Source organism: Carica papaya, chromosome 7, assembly GCF_054855325.1.
Source record: "Carica papaya isolate Zhongbai chromosome 7, ASM5485532v1, whole genome shotgun sequence".
Lineage (NCBI taxonomy): Eukaryota > Viridiplantae > Streptophyta > Magnoliopsida > Brassicales > Caricaceae > Carica > Carica papaya.
In genome coordinates this window covers 18,109,094-18,118,173 of record NC_142315.1, presented here as the reverse complement: position 1 = coordinate 18,118,173, position 9,080 = coordinate 18,109,094, and the positions used below count along the sequence as shown (strand labels likewise).

At 32.7% G+C, this 9,080-nt stretch overlaps 1 long non-coding RNA gene across 1 annotated transcript; it reads left to right on the top strand.

Moving 5' to 3' along the window:
• The first annotated feature begins 3,278 nt into the window (after positions 1–3,278).
• LOC148253023 (uncharacterized) lies at positions 3,279–8,789 on the top strand. The gene is made up of 2 exons (XR_015813447.1): positions 3,279–3,736; positions 8,525–8,789. It is a non-coding gene; the product is annotated as an uncharacterized LOC148253023 (long non-coding RNA).
• The last annotated feature ends 291 nt before the right edge of the window (positions 8,790–9,080 follow it).

Genomic DNA, 9,080 nt, shown 5'->3' with positions numbered 1-9,080 from the left:
TCCTAAGTCTCTAAGGATTTTATTACTAAATTTTAAAAACTAGTTATATTTATAGTCTTCCTAATGAAATTCGAACCGTCAAAATTTAAGAAATAAATCGTGGTTGTTGATTTAAGAGCTTTAATTTTCTTGGCAATTTTTCAATTTAAGTCCCTGTGGTCCCTTTTCTTAATTTTTTTTTAAATTTCCATAACTTTAAATTTATTTAAATAATTTTTATGCATTCATTTCATCGACATAAAGCATCCATATATATATATATATAAAGTTTTTGGGTCATTACAAAATGTATGGATGATAGTAGTATTAATAATAAATAAATAACAAAGGTAATACATCGAAATAAAAATGATAGAAATATATTAAGAAATAACAATTAAGGAGTTAGAATAGAATATTTACGTAATAATAAAAGAGAGTTTGACTAGGATTAATGGGTTAAATTAAGAACAATACCATGGGCTTTAGCACAGAAGGCTTATAACAAAACTCAAACTGCAAAGGTAAACATTTTAGTTTTCCTAAGTTTTGATCCAGGTAATAGGTATTAACGATTAGTCTTAAATTTGTATAGATAGAATAGAATTAAGTATTACAATTGAGACTAGATCTTCAGATTCAGTACGATGCCGCACCAAGGTTGAGGTAAGAATTGTCGTACTCCCTTGATCACTTTTAATGAGTTTTCTATATGCATTTAGAATGTGTAATTTGAATGAAAACTGAAAATAGAGTGATTTTGATTTAACGTAGGTGTGTGTGTGTTCATGAGATTTTAGGTAAAATAAATTGATGTTTTCTTGTGTGTTTTGTATTACTAGATTCCCATTGCTATGTGTAGGTTATAGAGTGAGGTTAGATCATTATAAAAGGAAGTTATAAAATAAATAGGTAATAATATGGAGGTTTGAGAATAAAATGATGTAAATTATAAATAATAAATTAGGAATTAGTTCATTATATAAATAACAAATTGTAGATAATTAATTAAGTAAACAATTTCGTAAATAATCCTAAAAATAAAAAGTAAATAGAAACCAATAAAATTAGGGAAATAAATAAGAGAAAATAAGAATGTAATTAAGTAGATAGACATATAAAATTAGGAAACTAAAATAGGAAATTAGAATAGGAAATAGATAAGCTAAAAAGATAATAATTGAAAACATATGTTTGTTAATTCTATTTACTTTATGTATCTAAAATTTTATTGTTTAATTGATTTAATTGAAAGGGTTATATTGCTAAAGGTTAAAATGAATTATAATGGAATGCATGAATTGAAATGGAAAATGGAAAAGGGTTAGGTTTTGATATGGGAAAAACAAGTGAGGGTGGAAAGAGCAAATGAAGGGAAATGGGGGAAAATAAATTAGAGTTAGGCTAATTATGTATAGGATAGCTTAAGGGTTGTGACTAAAAAAAGAAGACGAGTCAATTGTCTAATAAAACTTAAATCCACCAAGTAGACTGGTAAAATCCGATTCGTTTAATTTCCTTAGAGGGTCTAATTTTATTATATTGATTGTTTTAAGACTTGATTAGAGTGCGAGTGCTGGTATTTTGATTCTAGTTTGGAATTGGTGTTCAGTGTTTTTGGGATAGAGAACTGAACCATTAAATTCATGTATGGCAATAGAAAAAATTAAGTAATTGCATTCATTATTATTTGATTGACATCCCTACTCGTGGCTTTGGTCAATATTCAGATTGCCTCCTTGGAAATATATGTGAACGACCATGTGCATGGGTTTGACAACATGAACTTAATTGAAGATATAAATGGACATAAAAGACTTATAAAGAAGAACTGTCATAGTCAGTCATGAGTCAGAGTCATTGTGTCAGTGTTAGTTTAGGTGCGTGTGTAGAGCTTGCATGTGATAGATGATATGTGTTTGCATGGGAGTTTGGAGATTAGAAGACGAAAACAGGTAGGCATTGGGGATTATATGGTATCGATTATAGAGTAGGGATTATAGGATAGAGATTGATTGATGGATTGATGGATTAATTGATTGCTATTGCTTATTAAGTAAAATAGTTTTCACAAAAGATCACATTACATTTTGTAAGGAGTGTTCACTGAAATGCCTTAAAAAGGTTTTAAAACATTATTATGGCCTACTAGTACTGAATTTCTTACAAGTTGTTTGGAACTCACCCCAATCTATATTGTCTTTTCTGGTTAGGGAACCCTGATAGGGTCAGCAATGAGTAATAGTGTGAGAAGAGTTTCCTAGCTTTGGATTTAAGTTATTCGATATGAGCTATTATAAATTTATGTATTTAAATTTGTGTGGCTTAACTGTCTTATGTAATAGAATTTTATATTTAGAATTTAAATAAAAAAAGATATTTATTTTACTACTTACCTGTATATGAATGAAATTTTTTGACTGCATGTTTTGGATCGATTGGTTGGCGACTGTTCTCAGGAAGATGGGAACGAGACATCATAGTTGGTATCAAAGCATTAAGGTCCACAAACATCTTTTGTACATGAGACTAAGAACATCTATGATTTTAGAAAATTTAAGATATCCATCTAAGTTATTGTTTAGGATTATGGGGAAATGAGAGCACCACCAGAAACTGTGTATAGAACTGTCCACTTGAACCACTCTCCTGTGTGAAAACCTAGGCTTCTATTTTAGTTCCTAATATCCTGGAATCCCTTTCTCATAAAATAATTGTGATAAGTTTTGGTGATAAAGATAGTCAAATTTCGTTCAGAAGCCAACCAACCTTGATAAATAATTAGTATTTATTATTTTGCTCAGCAAATGCTAAGAGAAATCCTTGGAGAGCATGCTTCCCAAGTGAGAAAATAATTTAATTTTCTCAAGTCAATTGTATTTTGCAGTAGTACTTCCTAAATCTAACCAAAACAAAGAAGAAAATTTGAAATCAAAACATAGAGGTTACCAGTATAACCTGACTGAGCCCAATCGAACCTATTATATCTTCGAATCTGTATATTCAAAAAGGAAATGTTACAATCTAAGTGATTTTCTTGAATAATATAAATCATAATTATCTTCATTGTATGCAAAATTTTAATGATAATCTTTGGGTCCCTAGTCAATGAAATTTGGAGGACCAAATTTCTTAAGGGAGAGATTGTAATACCCAACTATTAGTGATAATAAAATAATAATATATGTATATATATAAATAGAAAAAATATATACTGATAATTAAAATAAATAATATATGTATATATATAAATAAAATACATATTTGTATACATAGATAATTGAGATGAAAATGAAAAAACCGAAGAGCCCGGAGTTGTGTACGCCTCAGAAGGAGATGGGTGGCAAAAATACATTTATATATATACATATATAATTAAATAATAGAAAAATAAAGAAAGAAAGAAAGAGAAAAAAAAGAGAGAAGAGAGAAGTAAATAAGAAGCGAAGACTAAGCAGTAACCAGAAGGAAGAAAGAGTGGAGGCCAAGCGGCATCGACAGTCGAGAGAGAAGAGTCGTGCGGTACTGCACGGCACGGCGGCCACACGAAGGGAAAAGAGAGAGGGAAGGAGATGTGACAGAAGAGGAGGTGATAGAGAGAGAGAGGAGAATGTCGCAAGGAGAGAGAAAAAGAAGAACAACAAGAAAGAGGACAAGAAGGAGACGTGAAGGCCTGGCGTGCGCAGTGGGTTCCGCTCGCGATGCGCAGCACGACGCCCTTTGATCTGAGTGAACTTCTTTTCTGTTTGAAATTCCGGTAAGTTTTATTTACTCTCTTAACCTATATTTGTTATTGGTATATTTAGAGACAATGTCTTGAACAGACTTGACCTTAAAACCCAGAAGTGTATAGAAAATGAGTTGAATATCTTCTGCCTTAGCCCATGTATGAATTTTTTGAGTAAAATCAGTTTATGGTTGAATGTGTCAGTGTCTCCGGTACATTCTAGGGAGTTGTTTAATCCAGGGAAGGGAATTATTGACGGGGATCCAAACCTCCTCAAAGAAATGGTGCGTTAGCTTCAGGATTTTGGTAGGAATTGAGTTGATACATTCTGTTCGAACTAAATATGTTTACACAGCGTCAGAAATAGGTTTAGACACCCAAACCGGGTCTGTAAGGGAGGCATATCAGCAGCATAAGATTTTAGGAAAATTATTAGAATAGGGAAGTAAAATCTTGATGGATATTTAAACCAAATAAAGGGCAGGAGATTAGAAGAGAGAAGATTACCTGGGTTTTGGTGACTATCCTAAAATAGGTGGAAAAAAAAATAAGAAAATGATTAGTGTATAGGCGCACTGATGAACATATATATAGGTGCTGGGGAAAACTAATTTAAGGAGCTCTGGGAATGGCTTAGAAATCTTGGGGCTAAATGAAAATCTAAATTAAGTGTTCTGGTCAGTATTTAAGTAGAAAAACCATATAAGGGAATCTGGGACTGCAAGAAATTCCTGGAAATTATATTAAAAAATTAATTAAAGAGAGTATACTGACCAATATCTAGTAGTAGGAAAACTACGCCAGGGGGCCTGATTATGCAGAACATTTAGGGAAGAAAACTGATTTAGTATGTGGGCATTGGACCCCAAATTAGAAAAAAGGGAAACTAACTGATGGGAAATCACAAAAAATAAAAATATTAAGTAAAATCCGATTCTTGATGCTAATTAATTTTAATAAATTAATTTGATTTCCATTAGTAAATGGGTTGCGATGTAACCATAAATTTGATTGTATAATATAAATTATAGGCTCTTTACAAATTCTAACCCATAGCGACTGTATATGGAATAAAACTACCTAATATACTAATTACTAATCCACAGTACTCGTGCTGGTATAAAACATAGAAATCAAATTATGTAAATTAATGGGTTTGGAAAATGAATGTTAGGATTAAGGCTAAGTGTCCAAGAAATTAATTAAGTAAAAGGATAATTAAATGTATGGATGATAGTGGTATTAATATCGATTAAGGAATTAGAATATAATATTTATGTTATAGTAGAAGGGAGTTTAACCAAGAATAATGGTTAAATTAAGAACAATACTATGGGCTTTAATCTCAAACGCTTATAACAAAACCCAAACTGCAAAGGTAAGCATTTTAGTTTTTTTAAGATTTGATTACGTTAATAAAAGTATTCAAGAGTAGTTCGAAATTTGTATAAGTAAAATGAAATCAGGTATTACGGTTGGGACTAAATCTTTGGATTTAGTACGATGTTGCGCCGGTTGAGTAAGAATTGCAGTACTCACTTGATCACTTTTAATGAGTTTTTTATATACATCTAAAAGGTGTAATTCGAATGAAAATAGAAAACAATGTGATTTTGAACGAACGTAGGTATGTGTGTGTGTGTTTGTGAGATTTTAGATAAAATAAAATGATGTTTTCTTGTATGTTTTGTATTACTGAATTTCCATTGCTATGTGTAGGCATTAGAGATAGGTTAGATCATTTTAAAAGGAAGTTAGAAAATAAATAGGTAATAATATGGGGGGTTTGGGAATAAAATAATGTAAATTATAAATAATAAATTAGGAATTAGTTTATCATTTATAATAATAATTTGTAGATAATTAATTAAGTAAATAATTTGGTAAATAATCCTACAAATAAGAAGTAAATAAAAATCAATAAAATTAAGGAAATAAATAAGAAAAAATAAGAATGTAATTAGGTAAATAGACAGATAAAACTAGGAAACCAAAATAGGAAATTAGAATAAGAAATAGATAAGTTAAAAATATAATAATATGAAAATAAAATAAATAGATTAAGGTCACCTATAAGAATTTAGGATTAACTGAGAAGATATGTTTGTTAATTCTATTTATTTTATGTATATGAAATTGTATTGTTTAATTGATTTAATTGAAAGGGTTATATTGCTAAAGTTAAAATGAATTGTAATGGAATGCATGAATTAAAATGGAAAATGGAAAAAGGTTAGGTTGTGATCCTAGGAAAGACAAGGGTGGAAAGAACAAGAGAAGGAAAGTGGGGGGAAACAAATCAAAGTTAGGCTAATTAGGTATAGGATAGCTTAAGGCTTGTGTATAAAAAAAAGACGAGTCAAGTGTCTAATAATAAACCCACAAAGTAGTTTGGTAAAATCTTATTCACCTAATTTTTTTGGAGGGTCTAATTATATTGTATTGATTGTTTTGGGACTCGATTAGAGTATGAGTGTTGGTATTTGAGTTTCAGGTTAGAACTGGTGTTCAATGTTTCGAGAATGGAGAACTGACCCATTGGATTCATGTATGGGAACTGGAGAGAATGAATGATTGCATTCGTTATTATTTGATTGACGTCCCTGCCCGTGGCTTTGGTCGATGTCTGGATTATATCCTTAAAAATATGTGTGAATGGTTAAGCATATGGATTTGGCAACGTGAACTTAGTTAAAGATATAAATGAATGTACAAGACTTAATAAAGAAGAAGAGTTAGAGTCAGTCTTGAGTCAGAGTCATTGTGTCAGTGTTAGTCTGGGTGTGTATGTAGAGCTTGCATGTGATTGATGGTATGTGTGTTTGCATGAGATTTTTGGGATTAAAAGACGAGAACATGTATGACATTGGGGTTTATATAGTATTGATTGTAGAGTAGGGATTGTAGAATATGAATTAATTGATGTATTGATGGATTGATTGATTGATTGTTGTAACACCCCGTTTATCACTGTGCTAAAATGATTTGAACAATCTACTTATTTGGGTTTTTGGCTGCCTTAAATTAAATTAATTTACTCAATTTTACATTTCTCGTGATTTGTAATTTCGATTTATTTTTAATTTTTAATTATTTTGTTTTAAATGATTTTATGTATTTTAAATTATTTTATCTTATTTTAAATTAAAAAGAAAATTTAGAAAAAAATTTGAAAAACGGTGAAAAAGGAGAAAACCTGCTCGTGGGAAAAAAATCATGCGAGAAAGCAGTTTGCCCGCGTGGGTGCAAGGCACTGTGCACGCGTGCATGCACGCACAGTGGTTGCGAGGTTTGCGCACAGCGCGCACGACCCATCTGCACGGGGCATGCACACAACGCGCATGTCCCATCTCCACACCACCACGCACGTCCCATCTGCGCGCACGACGCGGGGTCAGGACCTGTGAGTGCATCGTGTGCAGTCGGGCTGTCGACGCGTCACTTCGCGCACGGACTGGCGTCGCACACTGTGCGCGTGCCATCTGCACTGCAGGCCTGCACAGACAGGCCTTGTGCGCCTGGGGCCTGCGCGCAGTAAGCCTGGGTGTGCGGCACCCAGTGCGCCGAGGCCCTGTGCATGCAGCTGCAGGCCTGTGCACCTGCAGATTAGCCTGCAATGCACTAGCAGGGCACTGCCACCTCGAGTAGTGCACCGTCGCTGCCTTGGGCAGTGCACCGCCACCAGTGGAGGAAGTCTTCTTCCCTCATTTTTCGTGTCAAGAATCTTTTTATTCTCTCTTCATCGGATTTCGCTATTTGGCGCGAATCTAACGGTTCCGAAATTCTATAAATTGCCATTTCCCTTCCCATCCTCTCCACACTTCCATTTCTTCCATTTTTCAAAGGTTTAGAAAGAGAGAGAGAGATAGTAACTTAGTGAGAGAAGAAGAAAAAAAAAGGAAAAAAGGTGGAGAAGAAAACATTAAGGTTTCAGTAATGAACCTAGTATTACTTTCGACGTCTTAAGAAGTATTTTTAGATAAATAAATTTAATCTTATTGATATTTTGTCTATTTTGTATGCCTCTATGTTCAAATGAGTCAAATTGTTCTGGTTTTCAAGCATGCTATGTGAATTATAGACAGTTGATGAATTTGTATGTAATAAATGTAATATGTAATTTATAATAGTAAAAGTAAAAAGAAAAGAAAAAAAAAGTGGAATGAAGCCTGTATGGTCCGAAGTGTATTTGTATTGACATGCATATTGCATCAAGTGTGTCGTTAAACTTTTTATCTCTGAGGGATATTTGTTTCCTCCTCCCCTATCTGGTCTGAAAAGACGTAAGAGAATTGTTGTTAGTGGATAACGACGTGCTGTCTGACAAGAGTGGTATTGCACTATATGTAGGGGTCACCCGTGACTAAGTAATGTCGTGACTATAGATATCTGTTAGGGTTACTATAGTTGGTACGGACATGGTCATAGATCGTACCATTGTTTGGCAAGTCGGAAGTGGGTTTGAGCAAATTTCCGTATCTGTATCTGATTTGATCATTCTACTTGAGTTCTTGAAAATCTGTATCTGCCTTCAGAGATGGAAGTTTGTAACTACTTCGGGAAGTATGACACAAAAAATCTATGCATTTCATGATTTATTTGATTTTCTCTATTATTTGGCATGATGTACATATATTTGATTTTCTATGCTAACGTACCATTTTTGCATTCAAATAAATAGTTTTCATAATGATGAGTTAGGTAAACGAAGAAACTAAATGGTAAGATAAAATAATAAATTTTTAAAATATTACGATGTTAATTTAATACTGTTTTACTTACTGAGCATATGGAACTCACTTTTTTCATTTCTCCCAGATGATAAAGAAAATGAGGAATCGCTAGCAGAGCTACCCTTGGAAGTCTTTAAGGATCTTGTGAATCCACAAATCTGAGTGCATGACTGTTCCCGCACTCTATGAATTCTAGTAGCATAGTGAAAGAAGTGATCTTTCTGTTTTGTATTTTGTAGCTACTTCTAGCCTCAATGATGCATGTATGTGGAACCTTATATATATTTATAAGGAATTTGTTAAGGTTTGATTACGCTGCATAAATTTTATTATGCACTCGTTATTCTGAATCTGTATCTGACACCCATTTACCTTAATTAGCACCTGGGATGTCATAATTGTTATTGTTTATTAAATAAAATGACTTTCATAAAAAATCACATTGCATTTTGTAAAGAGTCTTTACTAAAATGCATGAAAAAAGTTTTAAAACATTATTGTGGTTTGCTAGTCCTGCATTTCTTATTGAGTTGCTAGGAACTCACCATAATCCAGATTGTCTTTTCAGGTTAGGGAACCCTGATAGGGTTAACAGCAGGTAACGGTGTGAGAAGAGTTTCCTAGTTTTGGGTTTAAATTAT